An 18561-nucleotide genomic window follows, 5' to 3' on the forward strand; every position below is an offset into this window, starting at 1 on the left:
ATCACCTGGCTGTGCCATCTCTGGGATTCTAAAACTGTCCTGTTTGCTGCTGGAGGCAGTGGCTGAATGAAGGACTCCCAAGAAGAGGGACGGTGTGTGTGTGTGTGTGTGTGTGTGTGTGTGTGTGTGTGTGTGTGTGTGTGTGTTAGAGCTAATGTACTCACAGAAAGGTTATTAGAATGTGTTTAGAGAATTCAGTTTGTTGTCCTGTGTATTTGTGTCTCTCTGTACATGAGAGTATGCTCTTGGATTGTGACTGGGGCTTACCCTGGCTAAGATATGTCTGTATGGGTCTTGATTTGTCCCTGTGTTTTGGTGTCTAGGGACGGGTGTGTGTGTGTGTGTGTGTGTGTGTGTGTGTGTGTGTGTGTGTGTGTGTTATCTGTGTCTGTGGGGTCTCAACGTGCATCTGTGGGTTTGACCAGCAGTGGCCTCTCAGCTTGTTTCCCTGTGAGTTTGGGAATGTGAGAGCGGGCCTTTGTGTCCACAGCCTTGCGAGTGTGTGAATGTGGAACTCGGCAGTCTGCTCCCATGGTGATGACTCACCCTTCCACATTCTGCCCACCCCACCCCCAATCTGGAGCTGCAACCATTTGCCACATAGGGGTCCCAGAGGAGGCTGCAGCGTGTTGGGGGATGGGAGGCTGATCGTGCAAGGACACTCAACTCACAGCTGCTTCGGGCAAGGTGCAGCCAGGGATGCGGAAGGCACAGATCCCTGCGTGGGCGGTGGGCCGCTCAGGCTCTGCGCTGACTCTTTAGCTCAGAGCTGTGGATTCCAAGGCCCCTCGACACCATGGTTTTCAGAGAGCAAAGAGCCTCCATTCTCCCAAGTCAGTGAACACTGGGAGTGCATTTGTCCTTGTGTGTGGAGGAAACCTGACTGCTGTTCCCTTAAACCCACGGATAACATCCAGGATTGTAGTTCCCGTCCCAGCCCCCCTGACCAGGAATCTCCAGTTACCCACTTCTCCCCCTTTATTCCTTTGTACCCCCGAGACGGCTGCTTCCCATGACAAGAGTCAGGAGGGACTCCTCAAGGTGGCAGATCTCTGTTCTTCACTATAGGACCCTGATCAGCAGGAGACTGTGGGCCCCAAGACCGTCTGGTCCTGAGTTGGGTACCCCAATTCAGCTACAAGTGGCTTATCATTGAACCTAGTCTCTCTCCTAAGCAGGAGAGAGAGAAACCTTGAATACCTGCTTAAAAGACATCTGAGCCAGGCATGGAAGATACCCTCCCCCTCCCCGCGAGAGCTGCAGTTGTTGAGTTCTTGGACATGATGGCATTGGCCTCGGGGAGCTCCTGGCAAAATGCCAGTGCCCAAGAGAGAGCAAGGACTTCAGGTCTTCTCTGGACGGGGCCATCAGCCCCGGTGCCTCCTCTGCTCAGGGAAGGCCAGCCTGAAACCTTGGCTTCGCTTGAGCTGTCTGTCAAACCGCGTCCACATGACCTTTTTCCAGGAACCAGCCGGCCCCAACCTTGTTGATCTAATCCTGAGCCTCCAAGCCACAAGTCCCTGTCACATCCATCTTCAAGTGTCAGCCCAGGCACTGTCGTCCTCAGGTGGTGGCTCACCCTCCCTCCCTCCCTCCTTCCCAATTCCGATGTGACTTACAGTAACCTCTGTCTGGCTAGGACTAGAGCAAGGGAACAGTAATTGGCTTTGCCATTTGTGGATGCTGAGGGCCTGGCTGTGGGTGGGCGACTGTGGCCAGGGGACAGAAATGCTGTTTAGAAGGCCCTAAATCAAGAAGTGAAGGGTAGATTTGGGGGCAGGACTCTATTGCACTCCAGGAAGGGAGCTTCAAAGACTGGGACTAGGGAAGTCACTGAGGTAGCTGTGAGGCTTTGGGTCCCTGGGTTCAATGGCAATGATTTCTGGGAAGAGCTAGCCAAGTACTCAATGCAATGGGGTGAAACCCAGATATCTCCCGTCTTCAGCATCTCCGTAGGATGCCCTCATCCCTTGGAGGAAGAGCTCCCTATTTCAGGCCTGGAGGCTTAGAAGGACCAGCATGCACCGAGAAAGGAGGGGCCCTGGGTCTGGGATCAGGGCCCTCTGAGACTTAGAAAGCATCTTCCACACAGGTGTGGGGCAGGAGAAAGGTCTTGCTCACCCAGCTGCTCACTCAGCAAACCCTGAGAGGACCCTGCAGCTCAGGCTGGGGAGCCCCTTACATAGAGATGGTTGGGTGGAGTCGTATTGTGTGGGGACAAACTCCGTGCAATGGGTTTAGGACCCACAGTGTGAGTTCAAGCAGAAAACTAGAAAGGCCTGGTTTAGCTGCCAGCTCAGTATATGCTCCTCAAGAGTCACTTACACGTCCCTGGACCTCTGTAATAGGTTAGCTAATAGCTCAAAGGGGCCCTGGTCTGGCACAGAACTCAGCGGTTGAGCAGCTGTGAGCATGCGCAAGGCCTCGGGTTCTGCCCCTAACCCTGAACAAAAGGGGGGCTGAGGGCTAAGGTGGTGAAGCCTGAGAGATGGAGTCTGAGGATGCGGTTCGTGGTGGAATACTTGCTTGCCATGCGCAAGGCCCTGGGGTTCTACACCCAGCGCTTCCAAAACAAAAACAAAAACCCACATCACAACCACGCCTGGAACCAGACAATGAGTCCCACAGCCAAGAAGAGTGCGCAGACATGACTCCATCGTAAGGCTCTTGGGGTGGGGAGATAATGCTAATTACCCAAGTGGCTTCTAAGACGGAATCAGGAGCCCCAGGCAGAGGCCGTGGGAAGGAGGCCCAGGCTCAGCGATACCAGTGTGGGAAGTGGCCGCAGTGGCTACACACCGAGGACAGCCTCCAGCCTGTGAACGTGGAGAAATGAGGGAGTTGGTCCCCAGAGCCTGGGGAAGCAGAAGCGCTTCTCTCTTGGTCTTCCTCCGATCTCTTGGTCTTCCTCCTCAAGAACTCACTTGGCTGTGGGCCCTCAGCACTGAAGAGCAGCTTACATTGCTTTAAGCCAATACATTTATGATCATCTGCTGTAGCACACGCACCACACACACACACACACACACACACACACACACACACACACACTCACGCTGCTGGTTAAGATCAAACAACAGAAGCTCTTTCCATAGGGAGGCTTGTGGGAGGGACTTCCTGAGATCAGGCGGTGTGTAGAGCGGCAGGGCTGTGCATCGATTGACACCCTTGGGTGCGTGATCTTTCAGCGTTAGTTCCACATTTTAAATTCCCAGAGGACATGGGGGAAGAATTAGCGCTGCCAGACATGCTTAGGCCTAACCTGTGGTTTGGTCTGCTTGTATGTGGAGCACGTTAGGGCTTGGGGCTGTGAGAACTCTAAATTATGAAATAACTAATTGTAATGTCTCCATTAGGGTTACTACTGCTGTGATGAAACACTATCACCAAACATGACTTGATCTGGCTTACAGCTCCTGAGTCAGTCCACGGAGGGAAGCCAAGGCAGGGACTCAAACTGAGCAGGAACCTGGAGGCAGGAGCTGATGCAGAAGTCACGGAGGAGGAGGAGGAGGAGGAGGAGGAGGAGGAGGAGGAGGAGGAGGAGGAGGAGGAGGAGGAGGAGTGCTGTTTGCGGGCTTATTCAGCCTGCTTCCTTATGGAACCCGGACCACCAGTCCAGGGGTGTCTCCACCCACAGTGAGCTGGGCCCTCCCCACTGATCACCAATTAAGAAAATGCTCTGCAGACCTGTTTATGTCCTCATATTCTGGAGGCGTTTTCTCAGTGGAGGTTCAGATGACCACAGTGTATGTCAAGTGGACACAGAACCAGCCAGCACAATCAGTGAACAACAGTCACTGTTAAAGTGTATAGAAAAACAGGAGGGATTAAAAACAAGAAACGTCCTGTTTTTCTGGGGTGGTCTGGGGGGGCGGTCAGAACAGGTAAAGAGTAGGCAGCGGGGGGAGGGGGTGAGAATGATTGTCTAACCATGACCCGAGTTACCAGATATTTGAGAAAAATCTTAAACAGGATAGAAAGAAAATCTAAAGACCAAAATATTCCAGAAGCAACTTGGGCTGGGTCTTGGGGGCTGAATGGGAGTTTTCAGGTGTTTTTTGAGTGAGATGCTGGGTTGGTTTGAATGAGAATGGCCCCCAGAGTCTCATATATTTGGACGTTTGGTCCACAGGTAACAGTACTGTTCGGGGAAAGGCTAAGAGGCGTGGCCTCGTTGGAGGAGATGAGTCACTGGGGGTGGCGGGGTGGGGATGGGCCTTGAGGTTTCAAACATCACGCCGTTCGTTCATTCCCAGTATCTGCCTCGTGGGTGTTGTCTCAAGATGTGAGCTCTCGGCTACAGCGCCACGCCTGCCTGCCTGCTACCAGGCTTCCTGTCATGAGGATCAAGGACTCACCCTCTAAAGCTGAGGCCCCCAATAAACTTTTCCTTCCCTAAGTTGCCTTGGCTATGGTGTTTTGTCATGGCAATAGAGAGGGAACTGAGACAGAAGGGGTGGGCAGGGGTGAGACAGGAAGAGGGGGAGGTGGTCCAGACCCTGGGGACAGTGTGAACAGAGGCGGGGACAGGGCTGGTTCAAGGACTATCCAACTCGCATTTACTTTGGCCCCAGGGTGTTCCTTAGTCCCAGTACCCAAGAGGCAGGGGCAGGTAGATCTCTGTGAGTTCAAGACCAGTCTGTTGTCCATGGAGAGTTCCAGTGCAGCCAGAGCTACACAGAGAAACTCGAGGGGGTGGGGGTAGGGATTGGTAAAGGCCTGGCCTCCAGCACGGGCTGAAGAGTTTGGACTCTGTCCATCCTAGAGGCAGTACAATCCCTGCATGGCTTCAACGGGGTATGATGCAGACAGATTGCCAGTCTTGCCCTGCAACTTCAGGACATTTGAAGTGAATAACCAGTACATTCTCCTCCATTAAAGTAAACCATTCAGAAGAAAATAGTGCAAAATCATTTTTAATTGTGTAGAGTAGCTACGGATCCTTGAATACAGCTACCATGACAGATGGCGTTGGTATAGAAAGATGACAGTGTCTCTCTCTGTAGGCCATCCAGCGTTGGTAAGGCAGCTCTGCCGTTACCAGGACACCAGCACTCAGCTGGGCGAGAGGGGAGTCCAGGTTGTGTGTTGAGAGACTGAAGCCATGCTGGATTGAAATCACAGATCAGCTACTTACCTGCAGTGTGACCCTGGGACACTACTTAACTTCCCTGTGCTTGGGATTCATCATCTTTAAATGGGAACGACACTGTATCAGGTTGTGGTGGGAAGAACAACGTCTCTCCCCCCCCCCACCTCCACCCCCATACACAGGTGTCTACATCTTGGTTGCTAGAATCTGTAGCAAAAGGAATTTGCAGGAACGATTAATATTTTTTAGAGGACTGCAGATGTAGCTCATCTGGCAGAGTCTTTGCTCAGTGTACACAAAGCCCTGGGTTTGATCCCCAGGATGGCGTAAGTTGGGCAGAGTGACACACACCTGTTATGCCAGCATTTGGGAGGTAGAGACAGGAGGATCAGAAGTTCAAAGTCGTCCTCAGCCACATAGCAAGGTCAAAGGCAACCTAGACCACACAAGATTCAGTTTCAAAAATGTGTTTTTTTTTTTTTTTTATTTGAGACAAGATTTCCATTCATAGACCAGGCTGGCTTGGAATTCACAGAGATATGCCTGCCTCCACCTGTCAAATGTTGCAATTAAAGGTATGACTACCATACCCTGCAGGGGGGTGGGGTTATGTTGGATTGCCCTGGTGATTTAAAAGTCCTTACAAGAAGGCTGGAAGTCAGAGTGGTCAGGGTATGCTGATGGTAGCACATGGGCGTGGAGATGCCAGGGAAGGTATCATGAGCTGGGGAGGCAGGTGATCCCCCAGCTAACACTGTTTTCAGTCATCTGCCCTCCAGGCCTGTTTTAAACCACTGCACAGACCAGAGAGATGGCTCAGTAGGTAAAGGCACTTGCCACCAAGCCAGACAGCCTGAGTTCAATTCTCAGGACCCACACCAGTGCCAACACAGGTACACAAATACACAATAAATACATAAATGTACCCATACACCATAAGCTTGCAGTCTGCCATAGGGAAGGAACATACATTAGATGAGTTAAAAATGTGCAAAGCCCTCAGGAAAGTGACTAGCAGGTAGTCTGTGTGTGTGTGTTGGGGGGTGCACTCCTACACACACACACACACACACACACACACACACACCTGCACTGTCTACCGTTACTTATGACAAAACTCAGTCTCAGTCAGAGAAGGTTTATAACATTCATATTCAAATTAATAAAAAGAAGTGTCATTTCCACATATATCTGGGTAGCCTGAACTTGATTACCTGGATGAATAAAGCTGCAAGGGATGCTGGGAAATGTGCTTTTTCTCCGGAGAGACATTTCAACTGATCCCCAACTGCAACATAAGTTTTCTGTGACTCAGGGAAGTCGGAGGTGATTACTGAAGAACCAGCAGTGTCCAGCACTGTGACAACTTTCTCACTGGGAACTTCCTCCCAAGTTCAGTTACACACATGCTTGTCCCACACTTCTTCCTGGTGCACTAATTTTGTTTTGTTTTGTTGTGTGCTGGATGTGAAACCTAGGGCCTTTCAGGTGCTAACCAAGTGTTCTCCTGTACCAAATTTTTTCTTTGGGGCCACTAACCAGCTCCCAAGTCATGACACAGAGACGTACTATTTGTTTTGAATGTTCAGCCTAGCTCTTTTAACTTAAATTAACCTGTTTCTCTACATTTTGCTTTAGGGCTTTTTACCTTTTCTTTCTGTATGTCCTACTTTTCCTGCTTCTTCCACATCTGGCTGGCTGGTGGCTGCCTGGCCCCAGGCGTCTCCCTCTCTTTCTCCCTTGTTCTCTTCTCCTTCCTCTCTTCTCTTTTGAGCCTAGATTTCTCCTCCTACTTCTTCTCTCTGTCCACCAGCCCTGCCTATTCCTCTCCTGCCTAGCTATTGGCCATTCAGCTATTTATTAGACCAATCAGGTGCCTCAGGCAGGCAAGGTGAAACAGCAATACATGTTTTCATAATTAAACAAATGCAGCACAAACAAATGTAACATATCTTTACAACATTAACAAAGGCAGCGGAAACAAATGTAACACACCTTCACACAGTTAAAGTATTAGTCTGCAGCATAAACAAATGTAACACATCTTTACATAGTTAAATATTCCAGAACATTCTCCCACAGGAGCACATCCTCAGCCCTCAGCGCCATTAGGTTTATGTGGTGTTTCTGGACTCCTCAGTGTATAAAATGAGCCATCATTCATCACTCTCCCCTCCCTCTCCCTTCAAGCCCTTGTGAATTGTGTTTGCATCCTGTTCTGTAGCCATAGTTAAAAATGTCTATCTCTAAATTTCAAATATTGAAAATCAATAAAGCATTAAAAAAAATACAGTTGTATAAACATGGTCCTCTCTGTGGAGCCGAGCAGCACATGGGAATTGTAGAGCATGTCCCTTCAAGTAGCACAGTGTAAGTGTGCTACTTGAAGGGACATGCTCAAGGCATTGAGGTCAAGGGTGCTCGCCTACATTCCCTTCAATACTCAAAGTCATGTGACTGGTTAATTCCTTTTATACTTGCACCATGACTGCTTTACACAGCTTCTTGCTCTCTCAGAGTTCCTAATTGTGTTTCTCTTTGCTTCTTTAGAGAGGAGACATTTGCCCTTGAAATCAAGTCACTCAAACTTTCCCACATCTTAATTACAGCACTTGTTCTGTAAGCCCACTTCTGTCTTGAAGACTTTCTTCTCTGGATCTCCAGACTTCCTGTTCTAATTTTTTTTTTTTTTTTTTTTTGGTTTTTTGTTTTTTGTTTTTCGAGACAGGGTTTCTCTGTGTAGCTTTGCGCCTTTCCTGGAACTCACTTGGTAGCCCAGGCTGGCCTCGAACTCACAGAGATCCACCTGGCTCTGCCTCCCGAGTGCTGGGATTAAAGGCGTGCGCCATCACCGCCTGGCACATTCCTGTTCTAATTTTGACGAAAACTCTGAGGACCTCTGGTATTCCACTGATTTCCACTGATCCCAGTGCTTTGGAAACGTGGTAAGTCTCTCATTCTTGGATCACATCTATTTTGCTAGGTGCATCTTCAAATAACATTTTTTTTTAAAGACATACATGGAAGCAGGAGGACTTTCTGAATCTTCATGTGTGAACAAATTCTTTCGTGAATCCAAGTGGGGGATCCCTAGCAGGCCGGGGCCCAGGGCACCAGCTCGCACATAGGCGAGTACCCAGGTTCCCTGTGGGTCAGGGTGAAGAGGGACTCATTGTGGATACCAGCGCTCACACTATGAGAAAACAAACACTCAGGGGCAGGAGGAGTGGGGATGAGGGAGAGAGGAAAGAGGGAGAGGAGGGGTTCCTGCTCTGTCTCTGTATGTGTGTTTTACTCTTGTGTTTGGAGCAGGGGAAGTTGAAGGCTCATGTTGACTTGCTATGTGCTAAACAGACCTTTACAAAATGCTTTCCCGAACTTTTCTCTTTAAACAGTATTTTTTTTTTTTTTTCGAGACAGGGTTTCTCTGTGGAGCTTTGCGCTTTTCCTGGATCTCTCTCTCTGTAGACCAGGCTGGCCTCGAACTCACAAAGATCCGCCTGCCTCTGCCTCCCAAGTGCTGGGATTAAAGGCGTGCGCCACCACCGCCCGGCTTTAAACAGTATTTATACTACATTTATTTGTTTGTTTGTTTGTTTGTTTGTTTGTTTGTGTGTGTGTGTGTGTGCTTGTATATGTGTGTAGGCATGCCCTTGCCACAGGGCACATTGTGATCAGAGAACATCTTTTAGGAGTCAGTTCTCTCCTTCCAGTGTGTGGGTGCTGGGGATTGAACTTGGGTCTTCAGGCTTGGCAGCAAGCACCTTTGCTCTCTGAATGATTTCATCAGCCCCCCCCCCCCCGACTTTTCTTATTCTCAAACCATGTCTCAGCATTGGTCACATCTTCTTACTCCTTTGCTATAACTACATAACTACTCAGGGTATTATTTTTCTCTAAAGTGACTATTCCATAATTTATACATTTGATGTTACACTAAAACCATGTCTATGTAGCTATTCTACTTCTTCCTTCTTTCCTTCCTTCTTTCCTTCCTTCCTTCCTTCCTTCCTTCCTTCCTTCCTTCCTTCCTTCCTTCCTTTCTTTCTTTCGAGACTGTCTAATCTAGTCTAGGCCAGCTACGTAGCTGAGGATGACTGAACTCCTGATCTTGGCTCCACCTCTCAGTTCTAGGGTTGCAAGTGTGTGTTTACCAGAATCCCTGACTATAGCTATGTTCTCTGCGTGTGTGGGTGATGCTTGTGTCCATGTGTATACACACATGTGTGGGTGTGTGTAGATGTGGCTGTCTTCTTCAGTTGCTTTCTTAGTATGAGACAGGGAGTTCATCTATCCAGCTAGATTAGCTGACAGGAATCTCCAGCAATACTCTGCTCTCTGTCTTTCCAGCATGGGAATTACAAACACATACTGCTGTGTCTGCTTCTTTACATGGGTGATCGGAAGCCAAACTCAGGTTCTTGTGTGACAAGAATCTACCAACCAAGCCATCTCCCATCTCCCCGGTTTATATGTATGTATGTTGGTATGTATTTTCTTAAATTATTTATTTATTTGATGTGCACTCATTTGCCTGCATGTATATCTGTGTGTAGGTGTCAAGATCACTGGGAACTGAGAGTTACAAGCAGTTATGAGCAGCCATGTGAGTGATGGGAATGGAACCAGGGTCCACTGGAAGAGACCAGTCAGTGTTCTTAAATGCTGAACCGTCTCTCCAGCCCCCAAACTCCTCTTCTTTGAGGCACAGTGTTGTGTACCCTAAGTTGGCCTTCAATTCCCTATGCAGGTGAGAATGACCTTGAACTTCTGATCCTCCTAATTCCACTGGATCAATATACCTGGTTCACGCCACGCTGAGGATTGAACCCAGTACTTGCCCTGTGCTAGGCATGCACTTACCAACTGAGCTAACCCCTGGCCCTCCGGCTCTCTCTTCTAATCCACGTTCAATAATAATCTAGCTCTCTGAATAATAGAGTTCGTTCATCTACCACTAAATGCCATCCTTACGCCGTCCTCTGCAGGGAATGTCTCTGGTCGTTCACTGTGTGGATCACCTTCTGATCAGTTACCTAAGCAGCAGATTCTCTCCTTGCCTGCTGGTGTGAGTGCCACAGAGGATCTTCTTTAAATAGCCCTTCTCCTTGCCCAGATTCTGACACACTGGAAAATAAAGTGAATGAGTAATGACAGAAGACAATATGTCCCTTTTGTTATCACTGTTCTAAAGCGAGAGACCTGGCTGACAGTGAGAGAGAACGCGAGGACACCTCAGTCACAGGCCTGACCTGTTCCCTCCTGCAGTGAGCCATAGGCTCAGCCACATCTCCCACCCACTCTGCCTGTTCCGGTGCAGCTGCCCATGTTAGGGAAGTGACCAACACGACTTTAGGAGCTGAGAAGCCTACTGGGAGAGAGTCCTCCCACGGACCAAGCAAAAGGACATTGAGAACTTGACCCGGTGGCAGATCTTGTCATCAGAAAGGAAAGGTTTTGGAGAATTGCATGTAGCTATGACAACCAAATGCCATGGACTCAGGTACATATTCAGGGAGCAGAGAGGATCCATATCTTACACAAATTGCCTCAAATGGTAGAAAAAGAGGGGAAAGTGCCTGCTGTGTTTAATGTGGTGAGTGCACCCTTGATACCCAAGCTAGATGATGACAGAGTGGGACAAGAAGGTGGTAGGTCAGTTTCAATGATGAATATAGATGCAAATATCCCAAACTAGTAAAAATGCGTAATGACCAGGGGCTGGAGAGATGGCTCAGAGGTAAAGAGCACTGGCTGCTCTTCCAGAAGTCCTGAGTTCAATTCCCAGCAACCACATGGTGGCTCTCAACCATCCATAATGAGATCCGGTGCCCTCTTCTGCCCTGCAGGTGTACATGCAGGCAGAACACTGTATACATAATACATAAATAAATCTTTTTTTTTTTTTTTTTTTTTTTTTGGTTTTTCCAGACAGGGTTTCTCTGTGTAGCTTTGCGCCTTTCCTGGTTCTCGCTCTGTAGTCCAGGCTGGCCTCGACCTCACAGAGATCCGCCTGGCTCTGCCTCCCGAGTGCTGGAATTAAAGGCATGCGCCACCACCACCCGGACCATAAATAAATCTTTAAAAAAAAATGCATAATGACCAAGTTGGATTTCTTCCAGGGGTTCTAGAATTTTTAACAATTAGGAAATTGTCACTTTAAGCTAAGACATAAACAGAAGCAACAATCCTTCTCTTAAAAAGAACAATTTGGAGAAAAAAACATTTAGGAAGAAAGTTTTGATAAAATTAGGAGTCTGGGTGTACAGCTTAGTTAGTAGAGTGCTTGCCTAGCACAAAGCCCTCAACTGGATCCCCAGTATCACATAAAACCAGGTACAGTGGCACACTCCTGGAATTCCAGCACTGAGGCAGGGGCAGGAGGTTGGAAGTTCAAGGTCATGCTTGTCTACAGAGTAAGTTTAAAGCTAGCCAGGGATACCTGAGGCCCTGTCCCAAATACATTGGTTATTACAATTTATTGATCACATGACCTACTTAGAAAACCTATGGACTTCTGCAACAATTGATAGGAACCCTCATTAAAATAAAGGGCGGGGACTGAAATGTGACTCAACAGTTAAGGGCACTGTCTGCTCCTCCAGAGGACCTTGGTTTGATTCCCAGCACTTACAATGTGGCCCACAGCTGTCTGTGACTCCAGTCCCAGGGGGAATCTGATGTCCTCTTCTGGTGAGGCACGCATGTGGTACCTAGACAGAAAAACACCCATATACATAAAATAATAAACATAAAAGATTTAAAATTCTAAAATAAAAATTTCTGGGCATGGTGGCACATGCCTTTAGTCTCAGCATGCAGGAGGCAGAGGCAGACAGATGGAGAGTTCAAGGTCAGTCTGGTTTACAGAACAAATTCCAGGCCAGCCAGAGTTACACAGTGAGACCTTGTGTCAATAAGTAAGTAAGTAAGTAAATAAATAAATAAATAAATAAATAAATCCCAGAAGGGTGAGGGGTGTGGCTCGGGGGAGAACACTGTAGCAAGCATGAGCCCTGGACTTGGTCCCCAGCACTGTAGAGGAGAAGCTGTGCTCAAGGATTTTAAGCCACGACCAGGTTTGTTGGCACAGGCTTGAAACCTCATCACTCAGGGAATGGATGCAGGAGGTTCAGGAGTTCAAGGCCAGCCACAGCAAACTCAAGGCCAGCCTGGGCTACATGAGACCCTGTCTCAAACACTAAAGCAATTAACAAATAAAAAGAATTTCAAGTCGGGTACATCATCAGGCTGGGCATAGGAGCCTTCTGAGGACGGAGCCCAGAAATCCAGCTGTTATCGGAAATGACGTAGTACGTACCCTCGCACCTGCTGAATTCTACTGGACAGAACAAATGGTGAGGTCTAGCCAGCTAATTCTGAGAGAGGAAGGAGCACAGCACACCAAGTTCTCCTTCGCTCTTGTCTGGCTCATTAATGACTGGATTTTCTTCACTTCCTTTCTCTTTCCTCTGAGGGTTTAGGATGCATCCTATGCCCGCTCTGCCATTAGTCATCCTTAGGTCTCGTTTGTAGAGTGTGGGTCCACATCCAGAATAGCCGTAGAATGCCTTTGAAGAGCCAGGTGTGGTGGCGCACGCCTTCAATCCCAGCACTCGGGAGGCAGAGGCAGGCGGATATCTGTGAGTTCGAGGCCAGCCTGGGCTACAGAGTGAGTTGCAAGACAGGCACCAAAACTACACAGAGAAACCCTGTCAAAAAAAAAAAAAAAAAAAAAAAGCCTTTGAACTCTGACCACGGTTTGGTTCCCACCTCTCATTTTATTGTTTTCCAGATTTTTAGTCTTACTTAGCTTTGTTTTTGTTGTGCTGGTGACCGAACCAGGCTCTGGTATAAGCTAGGCGAGCCCCCTATGACTGAACTGCCCCAGCCCCCTCATTTTGATTGTTACTTTGAAACAGGGCTCACTGAGTGAGTGGCTCAGGCTAGCCTTGCGCTTACAACCCTCCCACTTCAGCCTCTGGAGTGAGGTGCACGACAGGCAGATGACACCACGTAGTCTTGTTCTGTTTTTCCAAACAGTCTCACTGTGTAGCCCAGGCTGCCTCAGTCAACTCAAGATCTCCCCGAGTCAGCCTCCTACATGCTGGGATTACTGTTCTCCTTTAGACCAGTCTTTAAAGTCTCAACTAGCTTGACTCTCTGAAGTTCAGTAATCTTTCTTCCAGCTACTTCTTCTGACTGTACCTCCCGGAGTCTTCTTGTTCTCTGACATCTTAGGGCCTCGGGTCCCAGAACGAAGTCTAGTGATTTTTGCAACATTGGTCGCATCCCTAATCATATGCTTTCTTTCAGTTCCCAACAGCCTGAGTTCTGTGCTTGTGATTTGTTTACTTTATTAAGACTTTTAAAAGAATAGACTCAACTTTCTGCCATTCTCTACATCATCACTTTCTGGTTTCTCTTTATTATTTCCTTCCTTTTACTCTCTTTGGGTTCTCTGATGGCCTCTTGCCAGTGTCTCGAGCTGGTAGCTTAATTCATTTGTTGCCAATTCTTTGTGTTTTTAATAAACATAGCGAGGGCTATAATTTTTCCTCCAAGTTCCACTTTAGCTTATTGTTATTCTGTTTTAAACATCAGTTTCCATTATAATATCCTCTTTCCCCATGCATTATTTAGAAATGAGTTTGTAAGTTACCAAACATATTGAATTTCTTAGCCAGCATTTTAATGTTGATTTCAAATTTTATTACATTGGGATTAGAAAATGTGACCAAATGATACTGATTCTTTATGTTTATGTTCCTTTATTTTGTTTGCAGTGCTGGGCATTGAACTCAGAGCCCAGAACATGCTAAGTAATGCTAAGCAATCACTCTGCCTCAGAACTATACCCTTGGCCCCATATTAATAATCTGATTTTTTTCAACTTCCTTTATTTCTAAGTATCCGGTATTGTTTGTTTGTTTGGTTCGGCTTATTGAGATAATCTCCCAGTTCAAGCTGGCCTTGAACTCACCACCTCCTGCATCAGTCTCCCAAATGCTGGGGTTACAGACATGAGCTTCCAAGCTGGGCTCCAAGGGTGCAGTACCTCAAAAAAAAAAAAAAAAAAAAAAAGGTTGCACTCACTGAGCACATGAGTGATGGGTTTCCTGCTGGATGTAAATGTACCTGATAGATCAAGTACCTTCTTGACAGGCCCCAGACTCTCCTGCTCCTCACTGCTACAGAGTAGCAACTTGACCCATTAGCTTTATGAAAACCCAACTGGCAGTTCCGCTTTGGAGGCTCCTGACCTTCTCCCTGCAGTTCTGCGAGATCTGCTTTCTATGTCGCACCAAGCTAGACTTGCTCTGCCAGATCCACACAAACCCATGATTATTACAGCGTCTTGGCGGCTCTTCCCCCGTTTGGGCCTTTGGCTTAGGCTGCCAGTTAGACTGTCGCTATCAAAGGCCTGGGAAGAAGCAGGGCTTTAAATGAAATAGAAATGTACTTCTTGGAGCTGGACGGACGGCTCAGCTGTTAAGAGCATAGCATAAGGACTGGATCCCAGCACCAAGGGTCAAAGTTGAGTGTGTTCCTGCGCACGCCACTGATGGGGGTGGAGTCTGAAGGATGGCTAGGGCTTGTTGGCTCCTAGCCAGCCTAGTGAAAATCTATGAACATTCATAGAGAGATCATGCCTTAAAGAAACAAGGTGGACAGTGATAGACGATGATACCTAATGTCTTCTGGCTTCTGTGTGCATGCATACCTACACACACACACACACACACACACACACACAGAGAGAGAGAGAGAGAGAGAGAGAGAGAGAGAGAGAGAGAGAAAGACTTTATTTTGTGCTCCATTCATTGGTCCACAGACATAATCCCCTGCCCTCCAGCTTCCTGTGAGATGTGAGATTTAGTCATGAGGAGCTCAGCAGGAAGTGAGAGGAGGAGAGGAGATTGTGAAATGTTTATTCCCCAGCTCCTTGAAGGCAGGTGAACTCTGCTTAGATTGCCCTTTCAGAATCCTGACGACACCCTGTTCCTTCTGCCCTGCAGCTCTAAGAAGGTGGCTACTGTTAGTCTGAGTCTTGCCCTGTTTTTGTTGAGACGTTTTGAAAGTAAATTCTGCCCAATTCTCCCAATTAGACCTCACCATCTGTTTCCTGCTGAAGTCCTGAGTGATATAGACTGGCTGGGTATTTTCAAAAGTCACTAGCTTTGAGTGCCCTTGGGCAAGAACACACTCTGTATTAGTCTGGACACAGGCTTCGATACTCTCTGCTCCCACCCTGAAGCTCATCCTGGTATCGGCCTGATTCCCAAGGCATCTGAGGCTGAGATCCTTGCCTGGAGAACCCGCCACACCCAGGTCTCCAAAGCTCCATCCAGCAATGAGGAAAAGAACTGCTCAAAGCCCATCAATACTCCTTCCTGCTGGGCAGCGGTGGCACACACCTTTAATCCCAGCACTTGGGAAGTAGAGCCAGGCAGATGTCTGTGAGTTCGAGGACAGCCTGGTCTACAGAGCAAGATCTAGGACAGGCACCAAAACTACACAGAGAAACCCTGTCTCAAATAAATAAATAAATAAATAAATCCTTCCCTGTGTCCATCAAAACCAAGACCCTTCATGGCCACTGTTCTGCTAGCCTGGAATGTCTCTTAGTCTCTCCGGATCCTGGTGATTCACCTTTGTCACAAGAGGCTGAAGATGGGCCTCCATCTGCAGCTTTACTGGCTCCGGAGTAAGCCTGGCCCCTCAGGGTGACTTGATCCATCTCTGACTCATTCTCTATGTTGTTGTAATGGTTGACTAGCCCAGGCTAGCCTGAAATTCACTCTATCGTGGAGGATGGCCTTGAACTCTTGACCCTCCGGCTTCTACCCGAGGAGTGCTGGGGCTACAGGAGTGCCCCGCCATGCCGGGCTCCACCTTCTTCCTTTGACCCATTTCTCTGATCCTCGACAGAAGCGTTCCTCATTCCCTCATCCTCAGTCAGGGTCACCGTCAGGCGGGGACGACAGAAATGCTGCTCTGGCTTTAGTGACCAGGAATTGGGAGCAGAGAGTGAGCCTCAGGGAGTCCAGTGCAACTGGAATTGCAGCACGGGCCTGCTGAGAAACAGAGAGGGCTTCCTGTGGGCCACGCAGGGGACAAGGACGGGGACACTGAACAGAAGCCCAACAGGACAGCGCCCTGAGGAAGGAGGAGCCCTCGTGACCCAAACAGGGATCCACTCCTGGCCGGGCTGGGCCACAACCTGGCCTCTGGAGCCCACACAAGCTGAGACTCATTGTTCACACTGTTCCTTCCTGTTTTTCTCCTGGGTCAGTACCCTGGCCTCTTTGAGCAGCCATGACTCAAGCAGGAAGATGTGTAAAGCGTGGTAAACGGTCGGGCCTCGGTTCTGAGACCCCACACAGGTGACCTCTCCGCTGTTCCGCGCTCCACTGTGGCAGTGAGGTGTGGTCTCGGCTGCCAGAAGCCACGACTGTGGGATCACTTGCCGAAGGCTGCCCGTATGAATCCCGCTCTCTCCTCTCTCCTGATCCCTACCACAACAGTGCTGCTCTTTGGGCTGGAGAGGTGGCTCCGCAGTTATGAGCACTGGCTGCTCTAACAGAGGACCCGAGTTCAAATCTTGACACCCTCATGGAAGCTCATTACAATCTGTAACTCTAGACCTAGGGGATCTGATGCCCTCTTCTGGTCTTGGCGGGCACCAGGCACACGTGGCGCACAGACGTACTTGGCATGCCGAACACCCCATACACATAAAAATCCCTTAAAAATTAAATTAAAAAAATAGTTCTGCTGTCTTAAATGGTACTGAGAGCAGAAAGGGTGAAACTGGCTTGAGTCCCAGAAGTCTTCAGGAAGGCAGCTCTTCTGTGATGGAAAAAGTCTGGTACGTGTAGCCGAGAACAGATGACAATTGGTATGTGTGTGGCGCTTCTCGGAGGAGGGGTCTGTTTCAACTCCCAGCAGCTCTAGGTCAAGGCCACTGCACCTTCCTTCAAGAGCACTTTAGCCAGCTGCAACCCCGAGTCCCAGATTTCAGGCTTTGGAATCTACACAGCTGGAGGCCAAAGCACCTGCTTGGTCCAAACTGAACTGTAGCTGTGTCTGACTGGGGGCAGTGGGTGGTTCAGGCTTTGAAGTCTGACAAATGAGATTCCCCTACTATAGAAATAACAAACTTGGGCTGACTCAGTTTCCCCTGCTGTGTACTCACAGCACAGCAAGCAACACAGGATTTCTCTGTCCCTCCAGTTAGCTCTGTCCCATCAGGTGGCTCCCAAATAACCACACAGAGACTTATTATTATTATAAATGCTCGGCCAATAGCTTAGGCTTGTTACTAACTCACTCTTACAACTTAAACTAACCCATATTTCTTATCTATCCCCTATCACATGGTGGTTCCTTTTTTTTCAGCTTGGCATATTCATCTCCTGCTTCCTCTGGGTCTGGCTGGCAACTCCACCCTTCTTTTTCCCAGCTTTCCTCCTGTCTGGCTCTCCTACCTAACCTCTTTCTGCCTAGCTATTGGCCAGTTGGCTCATTATTAAATCAATGAAAGTAATATATATTCACAGTGTACAAAAGAATTATTCCACAGCAAATTTCTGTAATCTTAAAGGTGGGGAGGTGGGATGAAGAGAGATGGATTTGCTTTTGCAGAGGATCCAAGTTTGATTCTTAGCACCCACATGGTGGCTCACAGCCATCTGTAACTCCAATCCCAGGGAATCCCATGCCCTTTTCTGACCTCCACAGGCACCAGCATGCATATGGTACACATACATACATACATACATACATACATACATACATACATACTGGCAAGATATGCACATAAAACAATAAAATAAATAAATCTAAAAACTTTTTTAAAGGTGTGGGGGCTTTTGCCTACCAGCAGGGAAACTGCTCTTCAGCAGAGACACTCGGTGTTCTCTGATTCAAGTTTGACCTGTCACCTAACAGAAAGTGTCCCCTCACATAGTTGGAGAGCACAGCACCCCACTTTAGATGCTTATCACCAGCCCCAGGTTGTTTTACCTGTACTTCTGGGTTTTTTTATTTGCTTGGATTTTGTGGTTTTGTTTGTTTGTTTCATTGGTGTTTTTTGAAATGGGGTCTCATGTAACCCAGGCTGGCTTTGAACTCACTACATAGCCAAGAATGACCTTGTGAATTACAGGTGTGGGCCACCATCCCCAGATTTGTCTGTGCTTTAGTTGGACATGCCCTAAGGGTTCCCACAACCCCATTCTTGCGTTCACTTAATCGGCTCAAGAGGTTCACACAGCAGAACTGGATGGCATACATTTGTGATATCGGCACCCAGGAGTCTGAAGCAGGAGGCCCCCTGAAGCTTGAGGCCAACCTGGTCTTCACATCAAGAGTTTCACTCGAGGCTGGAATGTAGCTCAGTGTACTTGTGCAGCATGCCAAGCCCCTGAGTAGCATGACAGTGTGTGTGTGTGTGTGTGTGT

General features: G+C 48.1%; 1 long non-coding RNA gene across 2 annotated transcripts; it reads left to right on the forward strand.

The window, feature by feature from the left end:
• The first annotated feature begins 7582 nt into the window (after positions 1-7582).
• On the forward strand, positions 7583-10837 carry LOC143271998 (uncharacterized). Of its 2 annotated transcripts, XR_013049355.1 has the most exons (4): positions 7583-8040; positions 9446-9569; positions 9652-9845; positions 10084-10837. It is a non-coding gene; the product is annotated as an uncharacterized LOC143271998 (long non-coding RNA). The 2 variants fall into 2 exon arrangements; XR_013049356.1 differs by lacking the exon at positions 9446-9569.
• Positions 10838-18561: the final 7724 nt, after the last annotated feature.

The sequence above is a fragment of the Peromyscus maniculatus genome, chromosome 2 (assembly GCF_049852395.1).
Source record: "Peromyscus maniculatus bairdii isolate BWxNUB_F1_BW_parent chromosome 2, HU_Pman_BW_mat_3.1, whole genome shotgun sequence".
Taxonomy (NCBI): Eukaryota; Metazoa; Chordata; class Mammalia; order Rodentia; family Cricetidae; genus Peromyscus; species Peromyscus maniculatus.